General features: G+C 48.4%; 1 protein-coding gene and 1 long non-coding RNA gene across 5 annotated transcripts in view; one reads left to right on the forward strand and one right to left on the reverse strand.

The window, feature by feature from the left end:
- DAB2IP (DAB2 interacting protein) overlaps positions 1-22,752 on the reverse strand; it is a 127,123-nt gene that overhangs the window by 58,607 nt on the left and 45,764 nt on the right. The window contains exon 1 of one of the 4 annotated variants that reach the window (XM_059865455.1): positions 9,207-9,345. The exons of the other annotated variants lie outside the window; for them this stretch is intronic. The gene's annotated coding sequence lies outside the window, so the exon portion shown is untranslated. Of the gene's footprint in view, positions 1-9,206; positions 9,346-22,752 lie in introns of those variants that run through there. 4 annotated transcript variants of the gene reach the window in all.
- LOC132337170 (uncharacterized) lies at positions 9,436-12,031 on the forward strand. The gene is made up of 2 exons (XR_009489092.1): positions 9,436-9,712; positions 10,775-12,031. It is a non-coding gene; the product is annotated as an uncharacterized LOC132337170 (long non-coding RNA).

A 22,752-nucleotide genomic window follows, 5' to 3' on the forward strand; every position in this document is an offset into this window, starting at 1 on the left:
GAGCAGGAGCAGGGTGCAACGCCTTCTTTGTTGTCTTTTTTAAAAGCATCACCATTACCCAGCCAGCTGCCCGGGGGTTCTCTCCATCATCCTGCTGCCTGGGCCAGAGATGGCCAAGCTGCTGCTCTGAAGCTCTGCAAATGCATCTTGGCTCCTGGCATCCTTCCCAACACAGTCTTTGCTTCCCAGTGTGCTTCTGGCATGTGCATCTGTCTGACACGTCAGTCTAGAAATGAGGGTCGCCAAAAGTTCTCCATTTATTGGACATCTGTACCAAACCACTGCTTGAACCTTTTATGGGGCTGATTTTGCACACTGCATTGTCAAACTCTGAGGTGACTGTGGGAGCCCGTGCTGCTGTTGCCTGTTCTGTGTTTGTTCTGGGAGGAGAGATCAGGAGCATCTGAAGAAGTCAAACATGTTTCTCCAGAAATGCCTTTACACACCACAGTCTCACATCACCACTGCAACGTCTTTCCTAAATTTGAGGGATGTGGCCTGAATAGGGAGGAAAAAAGGGAGCTTCATAGCTGCACTGAGAATGCTGGAAGTCTTCCAGGAAAAAGTGCAGTTCAGATCAAAGAGGAGCTGAAGGATGGTGAGAAGAAAGGAACGTTTGCTGAGAAGAAAGGAACGCTTGGCTGGCCACGTTTGGCTGGCCACATGCAAACAAACAACCCTCCATCCTCCTCCTTCCAGCTAAAGTGACTCCTCTGCTGCCTCAGAAGCTCCCCAGACACACCTGCCCTGCTCCTGTCCCGTGGGAGGCTGTGTCCCTCCCTGGCAGCGCCCCTGCTCAACGGGCAGAGCTGGACACCAGGCTCCGAGCTGAGAGCCCTGTCTGTGGCACTGGATCCACCAGGACAGCAGGGACACTCCTGTCCCCTGGCTGCTGAACCCAGGCCCAGGCCCCTCTGGAATGCTTTACCTTTTCCTGTGCCTTGTTTCAGCACTGTCTCTCTGTCCTTTCCCAGTGCTCCTCACACACAGATTTGTGGCTGGTCAGCTCTGTCAGCTCTGCTCCCACCCCCTGCACTGAACACACACCCAGCTCCCACATTCTGCCAGAGATGGGCAATTTTGTCTGCAAAGCCCTTACACACCAAACAAAGGCTTCTTTTAACCCCTGCACTGGTTTCTGGTTTCCAGAAGGACTCTTGCTGTTGCCATCTCCATCAGCTCAGCACTGACAGCAACAGGGGAGCCCCATCCTTCCGTGGTGCAGCTGCTGCTGCCTGCCCAGGCACAACTGCCCTGGAGCTGGAGATCAGCAAACAGATTTTTGACATCCAGCTGACCTAGTTTTGACAGTGGTTCTATGTTTAAAGCACTGCTCTGGGAGCTGAACCTGTCCCAGCTTTGGGAAGCCTCGTTCCTGGAGCCCAGGTGGCCAACATCTGCCCCAGCTGCTGGCTCAGCCTCCAGCCAGGGCCTGGGGCTCATTAACACCCAGGGCTCCAGGAGCTGGGGAAGGGCACTGCAGGAACTGCTTGCCAGTTCAATCCAGCCAGAAATGTGGGATGGCTGCCTGATTCACAGTTGCTCTTTTTTGTAGTTCGTGTTGAAGACACAAAATTTTTTCTCAATGAGAAAATCTCGGCAAGTTCTGAGGTTTTTGAGGCTTGCTTTGCTTTTCTTAGCGAGGTGCTTAGTGGGTCTGTCAAGCTTGACATCACAGACATCAAAAATGTGATATTCTCATTCAGTTTTCTCTATATTTAGCTTGTTTTCCTGTATTTATCTGATTGCTGTTTGCCCAGTGAAGCAGAAACCCAAACCTCAGAGCACTGTGATCAACAGTTTGATCTCAAGACCTAAAAAACCAGTAAATAATAATAAATCTGAATAAACAGGAGCAGGACATTGATTAGATGAGTTCAGTAAATGATGGAGCAAACTTTTCCTTTCAACTGAAATGACTAATCCCCCTGAATTACACTTGATAAGGATTCAGGCATGTCATTACTTTGTGTTAGTAATAATAATAATAATAATAAAATCCAAGTACCTTTTGTTGTGAGATACCCTGATCAGGGATTTGTTAAAGAACATTTTATTTCAGAGCTATTTCATTAAATGTAAAAATTAAACTAAAGACAAGAGGCTGTGATTTGTGGGGGGAAAAGTAACTGGAAAAAAGAGGCACTTACAGGATCTAAAAAGAGATAAACACCCTAAAAGAAGCACTGAAGAACAAATTGTCATGTTCAGAGAGAGAAACCTGCCTGGAACCCCCCAGGACAAAAAACCGAGAGAAGCCAAGTGAATAAAAACCAACCAGAGAAGGGGGGAAAGCTCCAGAAATGGAGTAAGAAGGTTGAAACAATTACTCCAAAGATGAATTTTAAGCTGTGGTCAGTGTCCTCAATCTGTTTCCCATCCTCTGGGTGCATTCCCTTCCCCAGAGGGCAAACCAGAGGCAGCAGGGAGGGGAGGCAGGAGCTGGCCTTGCCACCATGCTGGTGTCCCTGTTCCCCCACCACTCCTGGGTCTGCCCTCCTGCACCCTCACTGCAGCTCCTGCAGAACGTTTGCTTTGTCCTTATCTGTATTTGTGAAGCATTTCACAAACTCCATCAGTGCCTCAGGGAGCTGTGCCTTGGTCTACATGGACTGGGAGCTGGGAATGGCTCAGGAACTGGCTAGAATGGTTCAGATCCTGCATGTGGAGGGGTGGGAGCTGATCCAAGGTGGGTGGGAAGAGGAGGATGATCAAACAGAAAAGCTTGGATCTCTCTGAATACATCGGGTTTCTCTTAAGCCAGGCTGTGCCTTCCCTTTCCAGAACATCTCCCTCACACCTGCCAATGCGTTCTTTAACTTTTAAAATAGTTGGTGCCGCTTCCAAAATGTGTCTGCAACACTTCCAGAAGTGATGGTTTCCATAATGAGAAAAATAAAGCCCTTCCTGACTGAATGCTATCATTAATAACCCTTCAGTGTCGTGCTGGCCTCCTGCTATCCCAACCCCCCAGAGCCATTCCACGTGGACCTGCTGGCCTGAGGCGCCTCTCGGAGCCCAGCTGTGGGACTGGCACTAAATGGATCCCACCCAGCTGGGCTGCTGTGGGCACTGGTGCTAATGGACAGGAACACCCCCTGCTTTCAGATCCCTGAGTGCTTTTCACAGCTGAGTAACTCAGCCACAGCCAGGCCGCAGCTGCGGCGGAGAAAAGGAAAACGCCGCGCGCTCCGAGAGCCCTCGCGCCTGTCACGGGGACCAGCGAGCTCCGAGCAGAGATCGACTGCCAGCACAGACAGTGCCCATGTGAAACTCCACTGAAATGCTCAGTGCTGCAGCAACACTTCTAGGCAGAAAAGCAGAGGAAATGCCAGGTGAAGTGGTAAACCCCGTGGACAGTCCTGCTGAGAGAGCGTTCTGGCACGGCCTGTGAGTGGTACTGGGACAGGGCTTGGAACCCCAACACCAGGGGAGCTCTCCTGTACTGCACCTCACTCCTCTCATCAAAACAACAAACCTGGCTTGGGAACGCAGTTCCACAGAAATACTGGCAGATCTGGCCTTAATACACAGGTTTCTGATTAACACCAGCTTTAGTGTCTATGTGAGCAAAGAGGTCTCCGGGGTCCTCGATCAGGGAACAATTCTGTTTGAGGCCTGGATTGATGGTGGGTGCAGCTGTGCAGAGGGGGCTCAGGGATCCAAGAGTTTGGTTGCAAAGCACCTTTAGGAGATCTTCCCATGGCACAGAGGGCACTCACAGGGCTCTTGGTGATCCATGAGGCTGCCAGGACAGGGTAGGGACTGGAACATCTTTTCCAACCAGCTCCTGACAAAGGAGGAGGAAGAAGCAGAGATGGAAAATACCCTGAGGTTATAAGATGGTATTTTTTAAAAAAAGTTCCATTGAGAAATTATTCCTGGGATTTGATTTGTTGCCGTTCCCATTGGCATTTCTGGGAAATTTTCTTTTTATAAATAAAATATATTTTAAAGTAAAATGTCTTGCTTCTAGGTTTACTGGTGCAACCCAGTGAAGAACACTGCATAATATCTTTGTAGAAAATAAAGCTCAATTATCTAACAGGCCTTGGATCTGTGCTGCAATTGTAGCAATGGGATGGGCGCCCCGAGCAACAGGAACTGTGCAAATATAGAAAGTGAACAAAGCCACAGAGATTCACCATTTCAAACAAAAACTGCTGCACTCATCCAGTCACTCAGCTCTGCATCTGTGGAATGGAAGGAATATGGTCTGGAGCTGCTGCCTGCTGGAGAGCCTAGAACCAGACAATCCAGAATGGTTTGGGTTGGAAGGGCCATTAAAGCTCAATCCATTCCACCCCCTGCCATGGGCAGGGACATCTTCCACTATCCCAGCTTGCTCCAACCTGGCCTTGGGACACTTCCAGGGATCCAGGGGCAGCCACAGCTGCTCTGGGCACCTGTGCCAGGGCCTGCCACCCTCACAGGGAGAAATTTCTGCTGTGTTTCTGCTTTCACTTTGAGCCAATTACTCCTTATCCTGTGACTACACTTCCTGATAAAGAGTCACTCTCTGATGCTAGGAGGACTTATACAAGAGTAATTAGAAAATATGATCTATATATGTTAGATGTTACTGTTCCAAGAGCCTTTTCCTGTAAGCTGCTGGGAGGCCTGGCTGGCTTTGTGGCCTTTGGCAAGAGTCTTCTGTCCTTTCACTCCTGTTCCCAGCTCTGTATCCCAGAACAAGCTCCATCTAACATGGGATCCTGCCTCCAGCAGGAAGGCAGTCTTGTTAACAGAGGGAGAACACAGCTCCTGGCCCTTGAAGGCAGGCAGGCAGAGCCCTGAAACTTTGGATTTATTCTTCTTGCTGATGTTGGTTGCTTAGCTACAAATATTCTCAATGCTCATAAAAGCCTCTCTCTATTAGTCCTCACCACAAGGTTTTAAGTCCAGCCACAGTTTATTTTTCTTGAAACCTAGGTGATGAAATTTCTCCATGTGAGCTGGAGAATGCCCTGTTCCCTGTGCAGAGCCTGACAAGTGCTGTGAGCAGGAGCAGGAGCAGAGGAGATGTCACCCTCCAGCACCGAAGATGGGCAACAGAGCCTGGCTCTGGTGTAAGAGCACACTTAAAAAAGGAAACAGAAAGGAAAGAAAAAAGTAAGAGCCAAGACTGATGAACCAAACTGAGCCTGCAGCTCAACCAGAGCTGCTGGCAGCTCGTTCTGTGGAGCTCTTCTGAGGCAATGCCTTGAAAAGTGACGGGTCTGCTCAGCATCTGCTCCCAGCAGCCCGAGGCTCCCGGGCCAAACCAGCCATGGGCAAATCAGGCTGGATGGCATCAGCTGGTACAAGTCTGGCACAACATCCCCAGCACATGATGCTGTCCCCACAGAGCTCCCTCTCCCCAGCCCCTGGCATGTGTCCCTCATTGCACGTGGCTGTCACCAACAGCTCTCCTGGGCTGCTGGAAGGTGGGAGCATTCCTTAACCTGAGGAGCACCAGCTCCTTCCCACCCTGCACTGCCTCTGTGTGAGGGACAGGAAAAGGCCATCAACAGGTGACATGAGTCACTGGGAAATGATGGTCTGCTCTCAGGCAGGGAGAAATAAAATTACTGTGGAAACAATCACCTCGTGGAGCTGCCCGGCAGAGAACAAAGGAAGCTGGTCTGGGTAGGAACCTGGGGACAATGGTGGCACCAGCTGTGGGGACAGGGCAGGCAACAGAACTCAAAAGTGGGCTTTTTCCTGCCTGCTGAAATTAGAGAACAATGAGCAAAACCTCTGTGGTAGGAAAGGGAAGCAGCTCAGCAGGAACACACAGCTCTGGCACCAAGTGCTTCCAGCAGACCAGCAGCACCCAGCTCCTCCCAACCCAAACTGGAATTCTGTAATCCCCAAATTACTGGATAGGAAGGAACACACAAGCACATAGAACTGTGAGTGCTGTCACATTCTGATGACTAAAAGCTGGAACACTTGAACAGTGAAAAGCACCTTTTGAGCTCACAGTGCCTCGTGTTTGGTGAGCAGGTAACGCTGGGAGTCAAGGGTCTCTTTATCAAACTAATTTTTTAACAAGCAACCTTGCAATGATGCCAAGAGAGAGCAGAAAGCTCCCAGTCAGCACTGCTCTGCAATCAGCAATTAATTTGTTGCCCAATGCTTTGCTTGCTGCCCATGACAGAGCTCATAAATCCTCATTTTTATTGATGTCCTGGCCGAGGGGCCATGCTGGAAAGGGCTGGCTTGTGCTGCAGGTGTCCTGGGCAATCACCTTGCAGGATATGACAAACTGCTTAGAGGCTTTTGTAAAGCCTTTTAATCATTTTATCCTTCTAATTCTTGTTTTTATTGTCTTTGCTGTAAATCCATGGCAGCAGCTCAATTTGCATCCTGCTCTTATGAGAAATGGAGTGAGACCCTCCCATGGCAGCAGGGCAGAGGCTGTCACCCCTCAGTGCCACAGCCCCAGCACCACACAGAGCATCTCCAGTGCCACCAGCAAGGTCCCAGTCAGGCCCCAGTGGAACTGGGGCCATTCTCCCCCCCCCATTCCTGGCTGCTGCTGTTACCACAGTGGAGGGGATGACATGAAGAAAAATGGTGCCTATTTAAAAAAAGACAGAAATTTCCTATATGGTGAAGAGGTAAAAGAAGGAACCAGTGCTGGGGGAAGGGAGACTCTATTGGAAAAAGTTTCCAGCCATCAATGTGTACTGGACAAGTCTTTAGAAGTATTGAAGTCTGGGTCTTAACAAGTCTTAAAATCTGGGTCTCCAGCACCTAAAATTGTGACTGAACAGAGCAGTGCCTTTACATGTTGGTATCCCAGGTGATACAACTCCAAGTTCTGTGAATGTCTCCTCTCAACACAAGTGACAATTGTATCTTATTAAATCTGTCATCAAATTGCAGCTCTCTGAAACGGTGCAAGTCAAAGAGAAGCAAAGCAGGGGGGTGTTTCTGTACAATCCCCAGTGGAGCTGAGGGAGCCTTTTACATAAGAAAGGTGTTATTTCTGCACTTTGAGCAGAAGGAAACTCAGGGAATTACTGAGTGCTTTCTCATCCCACTCATGATCTTCCCAGCTTCCCCAGTGCACTCCAGGACAGCCTGGTGAGTGGCTGGGGCAGCACCAGGCAGGGGCTGAGGCTCAGGGAGGTGGAGCTCCATGCACTGGGGTCACTGGAAGGAACAGAGGCTCCCCTGAGGAACTGGGGCTCCCCTTTGTCTCCAGCTCTGCCGTTCCACCCGCTCCACTCCCATCTCCCTGTGCCAATATTGGCACTAACAAGGCCACAGGAGGCAGCTCAGCCTCACCAGAGGCTCTGTTATCTTCTCAAGCCCCACAGCAGCTCTCTTCTCCCGAGCTCCAGTCCTGCCCAGGGACACTCCCCACTAATTGCTGTGCAGTGGGAAGGAGGATGGTGCCAGGAGGTGCAAACAGCCTGCAAGGTCACACGTGCCACTGGCTGAGCCTCTCCAAAGATCATCCAGACCCAACCCTCCTTCATCAGTGCTGCTCAAAAGTCCTGAAGTCATGGCTGGGAATCAAGAGGAAGCAAGGAGAGTCGTATCAGCTTACCTCTGAGCATTAACACAACCATTAATTACCACTTGCTCATCAAGCTACAGCTTAATGAGGACCAGCAGAGATGGGGCCACGACCTTTCCTCCCTCCCTTCACACTCCTTTCCTTACACCCATGCTCTGAGCCACGATCCCTGGTCCTGCCTAGGGTAGATGCTCAGTGTCACTGCTGGGACAACTCATCAGCCGTGACCAGCTCACAAATCTGAATGAGGCTCAAAGCAAGCATTCCCTGCTTTCATTATATTTAGGTGTTCCTAGCTGTAGGTATCACAGAATCCCAGAACAGTTTGGGTTGGAAGGGACCTTAAACTTCGTGCTGTTCCAAACCCTTGTGACAGGCAGGGAACCTTTCACTAGACCAGGCTGCTCATATTATTATAAACATGTTTTTAAGCTTTGCTGGGATTATTATTTGCTGCATTTATTGGCCAGTGCATGGCTATGAGGGCTAAGAGGGATTCTGCTGCTGTTTAAGGTACTGCAAGTGATACTGGCCACCCTGCAACTTTTGGGGAAAAGGAGATGGGAGGGAAGAAATGTGTCTGAAGCCTAATGAGGACACAAGCACTGGCCAGATTTTAATTTGAAATAACTTTCTTTCTTTTCAACCATATCCTTTTCCGCTGGGCTCTGCAAAGAGCAGAGCTGGAAAATCGTACGGGAAGCTGGGAGAGACTAACAATAGAGGAGGAGTGGAGAGAGGAGTGGAACCAGCCTGTCTCCTTGTACTCAAAATGAAACATGATAAAGAAACAAATTGCATAAAGGATGACTAACAAAGACAGCTTTAAAAATCGTTTCAGGGTTAGTCTTCTCAGGTTGACAGCAGGGACAGCAGGAAAGGACATTCGGTTTCACACATTATGTAAGTTTTAGTCCATCTCCCTTTCAAGTTCTCTGCTCCTACCACTGATCCAGCCACCCACACCCCCGGACTGCCTGCAGACCTCCAGGCACGGCCACTTCTTTCTTTGCAATCACACAGATCTTTTATCACGGCTTTGGAAATCTGTGAATTCTGCCTGGCCCCTCCTCTCCTCTCCGCTCCCCATGGATGTGAGGGAATTCTTGCCTGGTGTCCGTGCTCCCAATCCACCGGATCCCTTCTGCAGGAGCATCAGGGCCCAGAGCAAACCCCTTCCCAGCAAAGCCTGTCACCACTGGATTCCCGCACGCTCCTGTGTCCCCGCGATGCCGCAGGGAGCGCCGGGCGCTGCGCTCCGGGGCGGGTGATGGAATACAGGCTTGGCTCCAGGCGCAGCTGCCCCGACCCCCACAGGCTGATTCCAGAGGATACAGCACAAACATCTGCACCCCCGAGCTGCCGGACAGAGCTCGGCAGAGCTCTGCTCCAGCACTCCAGCCTTTGGAAATCCAGCTCACTGCAAGCTGCTGTAGCCCCAGCAGTCCCCACCGGCTGAAACAACGTGCTGGAAAGTTTGTTTGCTCCATATCTGCTCCCTGTCCCTTTTGAAAATGCAGTATATCAATTCAAACGATTGTAAAGGTCCAGCTTTTCCAATCTGGATCATCCACTTCCAGAGCAAGCTCCCAAAGGTGCAGGGAACACTTTGTCACTGCAGTGCCACTGCACTTCGGCAGATCCTGGTGAACCAGCAAAGAAAAAGGTAAGTGGAAAACTACCAGGCACTCACCCAAGCCTCCACGGGACAGGGAAAGAAGATCAGGACAGAAGAATAAGATCAGGACAGAAAAGCAATGCTGAGGTCCCCAGGAAAGTCAGCTGCTCCGGGAGCAGAGCGAGTCCATGTCCCGCTCCCTCCCTCGGCCGGCTCTGCCCGGTTTGGGTCCAGCTGCTCTGGAACCGCTCGCAGACTCCGGGACTGCGAGACTTCCTCTGCAGCTGATAGTGGGGTTATGAAAGTAAACTGACTGCTGCCCTTTGTGAGGGGAGGAGGGGGCTGGGAAGCTCAGCCCCTTCCCTTCCTTTGTAATTCAAACCCTTCCTCGAGGCTCAGTGTTTTGGAGGGGAGGCATCTGCTCCAGACCCGTCCCTGCCGCCGAGGAGCTCACACCGGTGCTGGCGGCGAGCCAGGCTCGCAGACCGGAGTTTACATGACAAAGCAGCTCCTTCCTAATTAAACTTCATCCAGCACTTTTCTGTCTCATACATAATTAGTGCAGAACAACAAACATAGAGGTAAGAAGGGAGAGTTTGAGCGCGGGTTGCTCTGTCTGCACCTCTGATTAATTTTAAGATTTCCTCTTTATTTATGCAGTAACTATCTTCCATCACTTCCAAAACATTCCGTATCCACCATCCCTGCTGGAGGCACTTGGCCTGACAGCACTGCCAAAGACTGGGAAGGGCTGGGAGGAGGGATGGGAGGAGGGATGGGAGCAGGGATGGGAGCAGGGATGGAGGAGGGATGGGAGCAGGGATGGGAGCAGGGATGGAGGAGGGATGGGAGCAGGGATGGGAGCAGGGATGGAGGAGGGATGGAGGAGGGATGGGAGCAGGGATGGAGCAGGGATGGAGCAGGGATAGAGGAGGGATGCTGGTTGTGTCAGAGCAGTGCACATTCCCGAACCCTCCCTGACACGGTGCTGCTCCCGAAGCCTGTCAGTGCAGTGTCAACATCTTTCCACAGGCAACTGCACCAGGATGGGGCAGCTCTGATCTTTATTACCTCCTGAAGGCAGTTAATCTTTAAAGCTCAAACCACAATTGCTGTCAGCTTAGCTCGCAGCCTCCTTCTATTGGTATTTACAAGTTACATCTTAAATTGTAAAGAAGTCCAGGCACACGGGAGTTTGTCCACAAACCAGACAGAGGGGAACTAAAGCACATTCTCCTCAAATCTGCCTGAAATCTAAACTTTTATTATTAGCCATCCCCAGAGTGATAATAAACTCTAGTCCCTGACAGCAACATATGGATCTCATCTCCACTGTAGTCCAATATTACAATAATCCACAGTGACCTGGTAAACAGGCTCAACCCAACAGATTTTACTTCACCCTGTCAATGAGAAAGTTCTGGTATATGACAGAAATAAAAGAAAAAACCCTGGAATATTTTGTTTCATTTCCCACAACCCCCTACGACTCCCAAATATGTGTGTCTGTATTGTTCTAAGACACAAGGAGCTTGTTTTTCTTCTAATTACACTGGTTTGAAGTAATTATTCTCATTTATTCTCCATGTACATGGGCATATCAAAATAGGAATTGACCCAGTATCAAATATTCCCTGTTTTAGGAATTATTCCAGCTGCTTGTAACACTGAAGGTCCATGAGAGCCTGGGAGAATGTATCCACATGCAGGCTTATCTCTTCATTTCAGACCATTCATCATTCCTTGCCTGGAAGCAACAGTTAATTTCCAACAACTCAATGTCAAGATGGCAGTTTAAATCCTCTTGAGGATTGCCCCAGGAGAAGATTTTGTCCCAGTTCTTTTGCAGCCACTGTAGAGTCAGCCTCTTTTGATGTCACTCAGTTTTAGAGTGTGATAGAAATAAAGAAAGAGTGAAGATCTGCTGGTGACCATCCCAACCCAAGGAAGGATCATCTCTCCAGAGCCTTCTCTTGGGATTTCAATAGGGACAGAAATTAAGAGTCAGAATGGTTTGGGTTGGAAGGGACCTAGAAGATCACCCATCTCCATCCCTCCTGCCTTGCTCAGGGACACCTCCCACTATCCAGAAAGGAAAAACACAGCCTGCCAGAAAATGCTGCATGTCATGGAGAGGATTTCCTAGGGTTACCATTTTCTCTGGATATAGATTAGCACAACTCCTGCACAAAATAGGAGATACTTCCAACTTAGAGTAGAGGAGAAGGACCTGAGCCAACACCAACAGACTGGACCTTTCTGAAAAGGCCACATCACAACCAGGCCCGTCCCCCAGACCTCCCAAACAGAAACCCTGATAAAATCCCCAACAAGAACCCTCAGAGCAGAGCAGAGTCTTGACATCCCCTTCTCCCCTTTTCTGTCTCTTACATTTATTTGGATTCAGCTTTATCTCTTCATTTTAAGGACTCTCTCTCCACGTTTTATTGGTGTCAGTGGCCCTTTTACCAAGGACAATCTGCACTGAACATTTTGGAAAGCAATGATTTAGAAGCTGCAGGTAGCATGGCAGAGTGGCTGTTGAGCCATCTCTGGAAATCAGAAGGTGTCTAAAGAGAGTGTTTACAAGCAGAACGCTGCTAAAAGTCTGCCTTGGTTGCAGATAACAAGGCTGAGACAATGACAGATTTCCTTCCCCTGGCAGCCAAGAGCAGCTCCCTGTGATTGCCTTGCCGTGTTTATCCAGGATGCTGGGAGAGAGCAGGCACCAAATCTGCAATTAATTGGCAGTTTGCAGGAGCATATTGCCTAAAGATAAACAGAGTGGGTGATCGTGTCGTATGGAAAACGGCTGAGTGCTGCAGATGTAGTGTTGACCCAGTTTAAAAAAAAAAGAAGTTTTTTTTTGTTCTCTTGGAAAATAAATGTACTGAAATGAATACTTTTTTTCTTTTTGCATGGTCCCTCTGGCCGTTGAATATTTTGTGTATGTAAGCCATTCCGGGTTCTTTCTCAATCTGGAAGGACATAGTAAATTATGAATTAGCTGAAAAGTTTTCCTGCTGACATCAGAGGAGCAGGAGGTACACTGTGACACGGAGTTAATGGCCTTCACTCTTCACAGAGGGGGCTTTGTGAGCAGGAGAAGACACGACTGGATCTAAGTGGGAATCGGGTGATGTGGAAAGGAACAGAACTGCCCAGGTCAGTGGATGTGGAGATGAGGTCCAGAGGGAGGAATGGTTTTTCACAGAATCATGGAATCACAGAATGGTTTGGGGTGGAAGGGACACCTCCCACTATCCCAAGCCCTGACCCACCTGGCCTTGGACACTTCCAAGGCTGGGGCATCCACAGCTTCAGGGAGGATCTGGACCAGGATCAGGGGCCTGGCAAATGGAGAATGCTGTGAGTGGGAGGGACAGGCTCAGGTTTCCAAACACAGATATTGTCAGACAAAAAGGCACAAAGATGACATGAAACCCAGAGTCAGGGAAGGAAGAAGACACAGAAGAAGACTGCTAAGGAGCTCAGGATAGGATACCCACTGTGGAAAATACGCTGAGGCTGGAAAGGGAAGGGGAAAAGCATCCTGAACGTGATGCTGCTGGAGCTGGGAAGTGGAGAGCCAGGAGAAGGGATATCTGTGACACCATCAGGGCAGCAGCACAAAAGCTGTGGATCAAGTGCGAGGCACAAATGCTAAAGAGAGAAGCTCTCACTTTCAGGAGATGGAATTCATTAGGAGCAAAGTCCTCGATGTAGAAGATGTAGAATTTCAGACTGAATGTTCAGCAGCTCCTGTGCACAGCAGTAGCAGGCAATGAAAATCAGTGCCCTCACAGGACAAAAGGACACTCTCCCCTCTCCTTTTTTATATTCAGTGCTATAAAACTCAAGCTCAAAGCATGTGACAGACCTCTCACTTCATTTTACTGCAGCCACACTGACCTTACCAGCACTGGTCAGATCCAACAGGAAAACAAGTCCCAACCTGGCAACTCCTTTGCAGGGATAATGCACCGAGATTGTATCTGGCCTGACCAACGTGATGACACCAAAATGCCTTTACAGGAATTCCTGATCCCATGGGAAGATTGCTACAGCAGGCTTGGACTTGTGCTGCTGGATCCTCTCACTGTGCCCTGGGCCCAGGCTCTGAACAGAGTGGATGGGGTGCACTGCACACTCCACAGGTGAGGACCTTCCTTCTTCTACAGCAAGGTGATTCCAGGTGAATTCTACATGCAGGACTCAGTCCAGATTTCCTTTGCATTCCCCCAAAGGCCAGGCCTCAAGGAGGAATTGGAACACCAACACAGAAGCTTGGTGTTTCAGAAGCATGACAAAAATTCAGCAGCTTTTAAAAAAATCTTTTTCTTTTAGATCAAAGTTTCTGTATTTGGGTACCTAAAATTAGCTAGCAAAATAAGTGACATTTTATTCAGAGATGCAAAATTTCCATTGATTTTAATGGATTCAGCATCCCAGAAAACTAGGCCACTTATTTATGTACCTACATAAGCATTTGAATCCCTAACTTGAAGGAGCCAAGTTTGTAAATGATGACCTTATGTTTTAAAAATCATGAGACAACTCTGCATGCATCAGTCTGTTATTCCCTTTATTTCTGTCAGCAAGGCTCATTCAGAGGTAGATTTAAGCTGTAAAATGTGCCTTTAAAGTTTCCTGCAATAAGGTCTCCTCTATTTAGCAAAACACTTAGGCACAGCTTAATGTCTTCCTGAAGAGAAGCACTTGAGTGAATCAAGGCTAACAGCTTCCTCACAGCCCTCCTTGAGATGAGGAACGAATCTCTGTCTCCCCACAGAAAATTGCTGATCCTGATGGGAATGGCTCAGCAGCCTTGAAGACTCTTTCTGCCTCATCACTTTACCCTAGGAACAGACTAACATTGCACAGAACTTGGGTCTGTAAAGCACAGCAAGGTAACAACACTGAAAAAACACTCCACAGGTGCTCCAGGCCAGGCTGGATGGGGCTTGGAGCAATCTGGGACCATGGAAGGTTCCCTGCCCAGGCAGGGGCTGGGACTGGGTGAGCTTTAAGGTTCCTTCCAACCCAAAGCATTCTGTGGTTCCAGGATTCTGCAGGGATGTGTGTTTTGGGCAGGGCTGGGGTGGAGGGAGGGAAGGGGCAGCAAGAAGCAGCCAAACCCCAAGCAGGAGGTGTCCCTGGGGAGGGCAGGTGTAAAGCAGTGGAGGCACCATCTCTTTGCTGATGCAAAACCTCAGCCTGCTCCTTTCCTTGTCACTTCTCTCTGTTAATCCTGTGCCACTGTGTGCCCCTCACTAAACTGCCATGTGGCTGCTTAAGGAAAGAGCTGTATAATTTACCTCTGATTGTTTCAAATACTTGGCAGGCAACAATAGATAAAAACTGACAGGACCTTCACAGTTAACAATGCAACCTAATGAAGTGAAATACTGCTCAGAGAAATATTGTGACAGGTATCCATGGATTCAAATAAAGGAAAAGACGTGGTGGGGTAGATTGGGCTCTGCAGTCCTTCAGCCCTGACTGTGAAGAGAAGTCACCAGATCTTCCTTCCCTCTGCCTCAATTGTGTCAGGCTGGTTTGGTTACACAGCACTGAATGCAAGTTTGTGAAAGCACAGAAGTTAAAGAATTTCCCAGAGAGGAGCTAAAATGAGTTGAGCTCCATTCTGCCACACTTTCACATTCCTGCAGCTGTTTCCAGCAGGAGTTCACCACTGCAATGACACGGTCCGCGGGAGGGAAGCAATGGGGTAAATCCCTGAACTTGGGCAAAGGCAGGAGCAGGAGTGAGCTGCCAGCAGGAGCATTTGTGTGCAGGTGCTGACAGGGACAGCGCTGCAGAGCTGGGCTGGGGCTCGGCCCAGCTCACTCCTGAAGGCACTGGCAGGACACGGAACCTCGGGAGGAAGAGTTACTGCCACTGCACACAGCCACAGGCACTTTCTATTTTCCTTTCTCTTACAAATTGCAGCTCAGAGCCTGAATTGTTCAGGGCAGACTCCGGTGACAGCTCCTTGGAGCAGGGGGGACACGGGCACAGCTGGTGGCTGCAGTTTCCCCGCGCAGGCGCCCCCCGGCTCCCAGGGGCTCTGGCTGGACAATTAGCACAATTTGTTAAGCAGGCAGGAAGCAGCCAGGTGGAGCACACCGTGCTGGGTGCAGAGGGGGTGGAACCAGACCCCAGGATGGATTGGGCTGGTTATTTGTGGTGTCACCCACTGCCTGGGCTAAGATGACATTAGAGACTCCAAGGTTAATGACCAAAGGCACTGTCAGGGAGCTGCTCCCTGCTGTGATTTCCTGCAGGCAGGTGTGATTGTCTCAGTGTGCTGTGAGGAGGCTCTGTGCACAGAGCAGGATCAATAACCTGATGATAAATCTATCTATATCTGTATCTGCACACTGCTGACTGTGACACAGCCCTGGTCACCCCTCACAACAATGTTTCTGGCTGCTTGGTCCCCCTCCGTGCTGCCAGCCTCCTTCTGCCTTGGCCACAATGGAGAGACATTAGGCTGCAGCCTTCCCAAAAAATCACAGGCAAAAAGAGCACCTGGACTTTGAGGCAAGTTAAACACTGGGAACTAATTTGGTTTCCATGGTGAAGGACTGTGAAGTTTCACTTAACCTAGGAAGAACGGGAAGTTTCCATTTGCTGGCCTCAGGTAAAAGTATAAAGAAAATTACATCTGGATGGGAGTGGAGACAACTGACTGGGAGAAAACTACAGGAGAAAATGAAGGGGGGAAATGGTGCAGCTCCAGCAGCACTGCCTGAGTAACCCCAGTGTGATGCACCCTGGCCAAATTTTTGTTATTACCTGTCCAACTCTTTTACTCAACTCAGTAAAGGACACCCTGACCTATAGGGGGAATGTGCTCCAGCAGCTCTGAGAAAACAAACAGGCAAATCCCTGGAAAGGCAGGAGAATGGGAATTGTGGTGTGTGGAGCCCCACAAGCCCAGGCAGGGCTCAGAGCCCACGGTGACCCCTCTGTCCCAGCCCCTCGGGCCCAGGGGACAGATTCTCTGCTTCCATGGCCACACCGTCCCTCTGCACACAATGAGTTTGTCTGCTCTGGACAAATCCCGAGAGGGAGCATTTTAAAAAGCATCTGGTCTGCTCTCAGCAGTCCCTCCCAGCACCAGGATGCAGCATTCCCCAAAAATTTAAGCTAAAGCTGTTTGAGGGAATGTGAGACGTGCCAGGCTCTGTATTTCTAATGGGAGCTGACACTGCCAGCGCTGGAAATCAGATGGGAAGAAGTCCTCAGACAAGGAGACTGATTAAAAAACATAACTGACAATAGCAAATAGCTTAAAGGATTTAAAACCCCCAAAATTAAATCCACCCTCAACCCAAAAATAAAACACACAGAAAATCTTTACTTTTATGCAAGTCAAAGTTAATTTAAAGTCAAGGCAATACTCTAAAGGTCACATGGATCTTTCATGTATCCATGTACCTGATAGTCACAGCTCTGTTTTCGAACTGCACTTGAAATTAATTTAAAATTTACTGATGTTTCTGAACCCATTAAACTAGAACTTCACAGGAGAAGGCAAATATGGGCAACTGGATTAGATCAAACATCATTTTCTGGGGGGCAAGAGGGAAGAATCCTCCTGCCTGGAGCACTGAAAAGATACCAGGAAGTCTTTGGAGGAGCTGGCCCCCTGCCCTGCCCCAGGGACCTGCACCCCAGGCACCAAAGGCTCAGATGTGGCTCCCTGCCAGGTCCAGCCCCCACTGCCCCCAATTCCCTGCATGGCACAAACGCTCCCACCAGGAATGGCAGCAGTTTTGTCTTTCAGCATGTTGTTGTTCTCTCTGGGTTAAGCAGAACTTATGTTCCATTCACAGAAGAAAATCACTCTCTGTGTGAGAAAACACACAGCAGGCTCGAGTGTGACACTGCTGTTACCACACCCCAGCAAAGATGAAAGAAACAATAATAATAGTAACCAAAAGTTTAAAAACATCTCTATGTATATTTCACTATGACAGAGATTTGCATGTTCATCTCCAAAACTGGGTGACAAGAGTCTTAAAATATTGGTTTTGCTATTTTAACTGTAAATACAGGAAGCTTTTTCTGTCTCTACCTACTCAATGACACCATTTCAAGACTTTTTTCTACATTTTTGCTACACAGAAAGGGGAAAAATAGAAGTAAGCAAAGAAATAAAGTCCTGGCTTTTAAACAGTGAAAACTCAAAGTAGTCAAAGTTATATAATAATCCTCTGAAAGTGGAGGAAGTTACTAGCATGGAGTGATTCAGAGGAGGTTCTGGAAAAGCTGCACAGGGCAAATGCCCCAGGCTGTGGCTGGAACCAAGGACAGCATCGAGAGGGAATCTCTCTGAACCAACGTGTTTGAAGGCTGCAAACAACCTGGAGGTTCAGTTTGGTGACTCACAGCTTGTGGCAGCCCATAAAGCCCTTTGTGTGATTAATCTCTCAGATACAGCCCAAAATCCAAGTTTCAAAGGCCCCTGGCTGCAGCACTGCTGGTCCCTGGGGAATGAACCCCCAGAGCTGCCCCTGGTGCCTGGGGTCACCCAGGGGACTGTCCCTCACCAGGAGCAGCAGGGGCTGCTCCCAGGCAGGAGCTGGACAGCTGGGAGGGGTCAGGGCTCTGGAGCTCCTGCAATCCTTCCTCCCCTGTACCCAGCCTGCCTGGAGTTCACTGCAGCCACCACAACACAAACCACCAGTCCCGTGTCCTCCGGATGCCATTAATAGATACCAAATGTCATTAATAAATACTAAATGTCATTAATAAATACCAAATGTCATTAATAAATACCAAATGTCATTAATAAATACCAAACTTTTCTGAAAGGAAAAGTCTGAGGGGCCGAGCTCTGGGGAACAGCAGCATTGCAGTGTCACACAGAGGGGTTTGCTGGCACTGCTGCTTTACTAACAGGCCTTGTTGCACTGGGATGAGGGTGGAAGAAATCTGCTTCCCATCAGTTTTCCTGTGTTTGGGCTGTGGGAAGTGTTATTTCTTAGAGGATGAGGCAGTTTATTGGCCAGGGATATTTCCAGTGCATTTATTTTGTTGTTGTTGTGAATTTGGATTAGAGGCATCTCCTTCCTCCCCACAATTGCTGGCAGCATGCTGTAAAGATATGATTAATTAAAGTGTGACTATGAATCCACTCAGAGGCTTAGAGTTTTCCTCCTCTTAAGACTAAATAGAGAAAGGGCCACTTAACAAAGCTCAGAACTTGAAGCAGATTTCAAAGCACACTCGGTTTAGCTCAGCACAACGAGGAGGTTCAACCTTCAATATTTAAAAGCTATGAGCCCTTGGAAAGAACAGACTTCTGCTTCTGGTCCAACCCCAAACACAGAAATAAATAAATAAGAGATAAATAACCAAGCTCTGCTCAGAAAGGACTCCAGCAGCACAGCAGAAACACCCTGCTCACCTGGGGGACTCCTCCTTAGCCTGTGTGACATTTTTACCTTTGTAGGCAGCTCAGCCATGGAACACATGCAGTCCTGAGGTTTTAGATTAAAACAACACATTCTGGCTCTTGCTCTGCAAGAAGCCACTGGATATCCTGGAAGACCTTCAAAACTGAGCAGTGTAGTACTTGAAAAGGAGACACAGCTTGACTAAATTGAAAAATCTGAATTTCCTAACATGGACTTAAAAGGTGCTACTGAATCTTTAATGACTGCAAGACAGAGCTGGCTCAATCTGAGCAGGGCTCAAGGTCTTCTTTTGAAGAAGTCAAACTTAAAAATAAAATAAAATAAGAAAAATGTCTGCTACATTCTAAGGTCACAAAGGGTTCCATGAAACTCTGCATCTCTCCCAACTCTGACTTCCTAAATGACAGTCACTGGTGAATCCAGAGCACCCACTTCAACCGAGCATAATTAGCTGGGGAAGGAAAACACACCAGCCTGAAAGAGTCCTTCTCTAACAAGAGGTTGTGAGGGGCAGTGTGCTGCAGAAACAGATGGAAAATGGGGCTATTTATTTATTTCAAGAGCACAGAATTCCTATTCATTAAATGTTACTTTTAAGCTGTTTGGCACCCACAGTTTTCTGACTGACGGATGGCTCGGAGGGACAGCTCAAGGGGGCAGGCACAGGTTTTGCTGCTTTCTGGTATCCATGGGGTCATTCCCAGCCCCCTTTCCCAAGCTCTCACACTAATTTCCCACCACCAGTATTATCTTCAACACCCCCCACTCAGTTCCTCTGCATCACTAATTCTGTTTTAGACAAGGCAAGGCTACAGTGAAGCACCTCAACAGATGAGCTGTTAGGCAGAGCTGTACATTTAGATGGTGCAAGACCAAAAATATAAATTTAAAATTAAATATTTAAAGTTTGGGTGAGGGCAAAAAAAATAGATAAACTCTTTGAAAGAATAGCTATTATTAGAGATTATAAATCTGCATGTTAATTTATGTGGTTACTATTGACATTTTCTTTCTAATTCAGCTTTTAGCCCTTTTCTTGCATGCAGATAAATTCTAGTTAAGAGCATTGTGATGTGCAGAAGGCTTAATCCAACAGAAACCCCCTAATATGCAATTTAAGGATCTCAGGTTCATTAAAAGTCCTAGGAGCAGCTTGTTTAACAGATTATTTCATGGGGCTGAGTCCATCTGAGACACTGGGGACAGGAATTGCCTTCCCACAGCCACCCTTTGGAATGTCCAGGCTCCTGTGGGGATGGAGCTCCTTTCAAGGGCATTCTCCACCCTCAGTCCATTTACTGGACAGGTAAAAACTGCAGAATCCTGAAGAAGTCTGTTTCCCAGAGATCCCAGCATGATCTGTCCTCTCTGCAGGCATTTTGATAAGAAAATGAAATTAATACCCAAACACTCTGCTCCTCATCAACCATCGATTCACCTACTGGCACTTTCAGTAATAAATTCGATCAATGTAATTATTGTGTGTGCACACAGATGTCAAATCACAAGCACTATGATCAGATCAGCTGGGTGTTTCCTAGAAAAACAATATTTATCTATATTTGGGAGAGGAGACAAGGTTCATCTGCCCATCCAGAACCCAAAAGAGACAAGCCTCCCAATGAAGTTTTGACACTGTGTTTCATGGACTAAATCCTGAAAACAATTTACTCTGGGAAACAAATGCATTATTTTTCTAGTTCTGTGCTCTATCCAACCACTTCCTCTTCAACAGATCCAGCTATTAGAAAGGCCAAAAACCCCCCAAACTCTGTAGCTTTCAATGTCCTGGAACAAGTCAGTATTTTGCAGGCACAGTGCCCATCTCTGGGCTGACAGGCAGCAGCTGAGCTGACACAGAGACCCCAAAGGAAAGCACCAAGAGCCCCAGAGAACAAACCCTGTCCCCAGGCCAGGACATCCCCACAAGAGGCACCCAGACATCCTCCCCCTGCTCCCCCAGGACCCCCCCTGCTCTCAGACCCGCACTGGGATCCTCTGGTGCCACTGGGAAGCAGAAGAGACCTGTGGGGGGCTTGGCTCCTCCAGCACATCCTCCAGGCAGGGGCAGGGCTGGGCAGCTTTCCCTGCTTCTCCAGGCAGCCTGCTCCAGCTGACAGTGGGTGCAGGCAGGTGAATTCCCAGTGCCTGGATGCTGCATCTCCCCACCCTGTCTCCTGTTTACCTGTCAATTATCCACCTTAAATTCTTTCACCTCCCCCTGCTGACACCTCGGAAGCACAGGGTTATGAAATGCACGTTCTGTTATCTGCCAGCGACCCAGAAAACAGCCCTGCCTGTGCTCCACACTCCTGCAGCAGCTCAGGAACTCATCCTTACCCAGCCAGAGCTGCTCCCTGAGCTCTGCCTGTGGTGCTGCCAGGGCTGTGCTCAGATCACACACCAGGGCCTCGTCAGACACCGTCCCGAGGAGCAGCCACCAGGGCCCAAGCCTTCTCTGCTGCCTCCAATTTAGCTTGTTAACCATTCCCAAAAATGAGTATATTTTAATTACTGTTTTCTGAGAATTGGGATTATTTTCCTCCTAAATATATTCGTCTGATTATCTCCAGGATGAAATTCATTTGGTTAATTACCATCTTTTTAATTTGTTTAAGACTATGTTTCAGTTTCCTGTGCTGTAACACCTCCCTGCCAGCTCTGCCTGCATTTATTCAGTGTCTGACAGATTCCCATCTCAGGGAACAAACAGAAGCTTTCCATAAAAAACATACAGTGCCCCAAGCCTTGCAGGCAGCTTGTGATCCCTGAAATCCAGGGGAAGGAGGAGCAGAATTCAAATGTGGGACCCTCTCAGCCTCCAGTTCCATGCACTCAATCCAAGCCCTCCTGGCACACACCCCCTCATGTAACATCTCCTTCATCAGCCAAACCACAGCAGTTTGTACCTGGATCATTCTACTGTCATCTTATTACTACCCCAAAACAGCAATAGACAAATTCCAATTTCATTACCAAGATCTTGATTCCAGTCACTGATGCATTTACTGGAAGAACCCAAATGTAATTTTATTTCCAGTTTCCTAGACTGTCCCAATAATAAGAAATGAAACCTTCCATGGGTAATGCAAACAAGACCAATGGAGACATCAGGAGAAATTTCAGATATTCTTAAGCCAATAGAAACCCCACCCAAGGGGGGTCATGGCACCTAGTTAAATTGTATACATGGGCTTGAAGAGCAGGAACACCAGGAGAGCATCCAAAAGCTTGGGAAAAGATGTTTACATGGAGAACAGTGACTGTCCCAGCTGGGTGGACAGGGACCTTGCTCTCCCCATGACCTCAGCCAGGTGCCTCAGTTTGCAGGGATTTTGCACAGCAGCTCAGGAGGCTCTCCCAGGGCTGCCTGGAGTCCCTGGCTGTGCCCCTGGGCTGCCCCAGCCTCAGCTGCACCCACGTTTCTTTTCCATGCCAACATATTTCCATCTTGCTCAGAAAGCTGTTTGTCCCTTAATAGGGCACATTTTCCAACCAGCTTTGTTGTTCTGCAAATTATGGGCTTTAAAGAATTAATGGTGGAATATAAATCAATTTAGTTCACTGAGAGTGTGTGTGTTTTATGTGGTAGAGGTTTTCAAAGAAAAGTAATTAGTTGATTTGGCATTTTAATCTTCAGAAAAATAAAGAAGCTATTTTTCTCCTAAGAGGATGTGTTTGAACACATAAACATATGCTGCATTTTCTGAAACTATATTAAGAAATATTATTTATTGGTTAGATGTGGCTGATAACTATTTCTATTGTCTCAGGAAGATTCTTTGTGATAAAGATTTCACTACAGGGACTGCATTTCACTTTCCAAAATGCCTGACCAGAGGCTTTAAAAAAAAAGCCAGCGAGATCCAGTTTGCTTCTCTGCCAGGTATGTCCCTTTCCCAGGGATGTTCTTTTCTCCAGGTGGCCCCTCCTCTGTTTTGTGGATTCCATGGCCATAGGGCTGACCTCTCCCAGCAGCTCATCCCTCCACAGCTGTACCAGGCACATCTGGCCACATCCATAAGCAGCAGACAGGCACCAGGGAGGCTCAAATCCTGCTCTGGTGCCTGTGTGTGTGTGAGGAGCAGCTCAGCAGAGCTGGGCTGATGGAGAGCAGCAGCCCCCTCCCGGGGACTATTGCATAAGATGCCTCTGCTTTGCAATTTGTTCTCTCCCTGGCTGCAGCCCGA

This window comes from Haemorhous mexicanus, chromosome 21 (genome assembly GCF_027477595.1).
Source record: "Haemorhous mexicanus isolate bHaeMex1 chromosome 21, bHaeMex1.pri, whole genome shotgun sequence".
Taxonomy (NCBI): Eukaryota; Metazoa; Chordata; class Aves; order Passeriformes; family Fringillidae; genus Haemorhous; species Haemorhous mexicanus.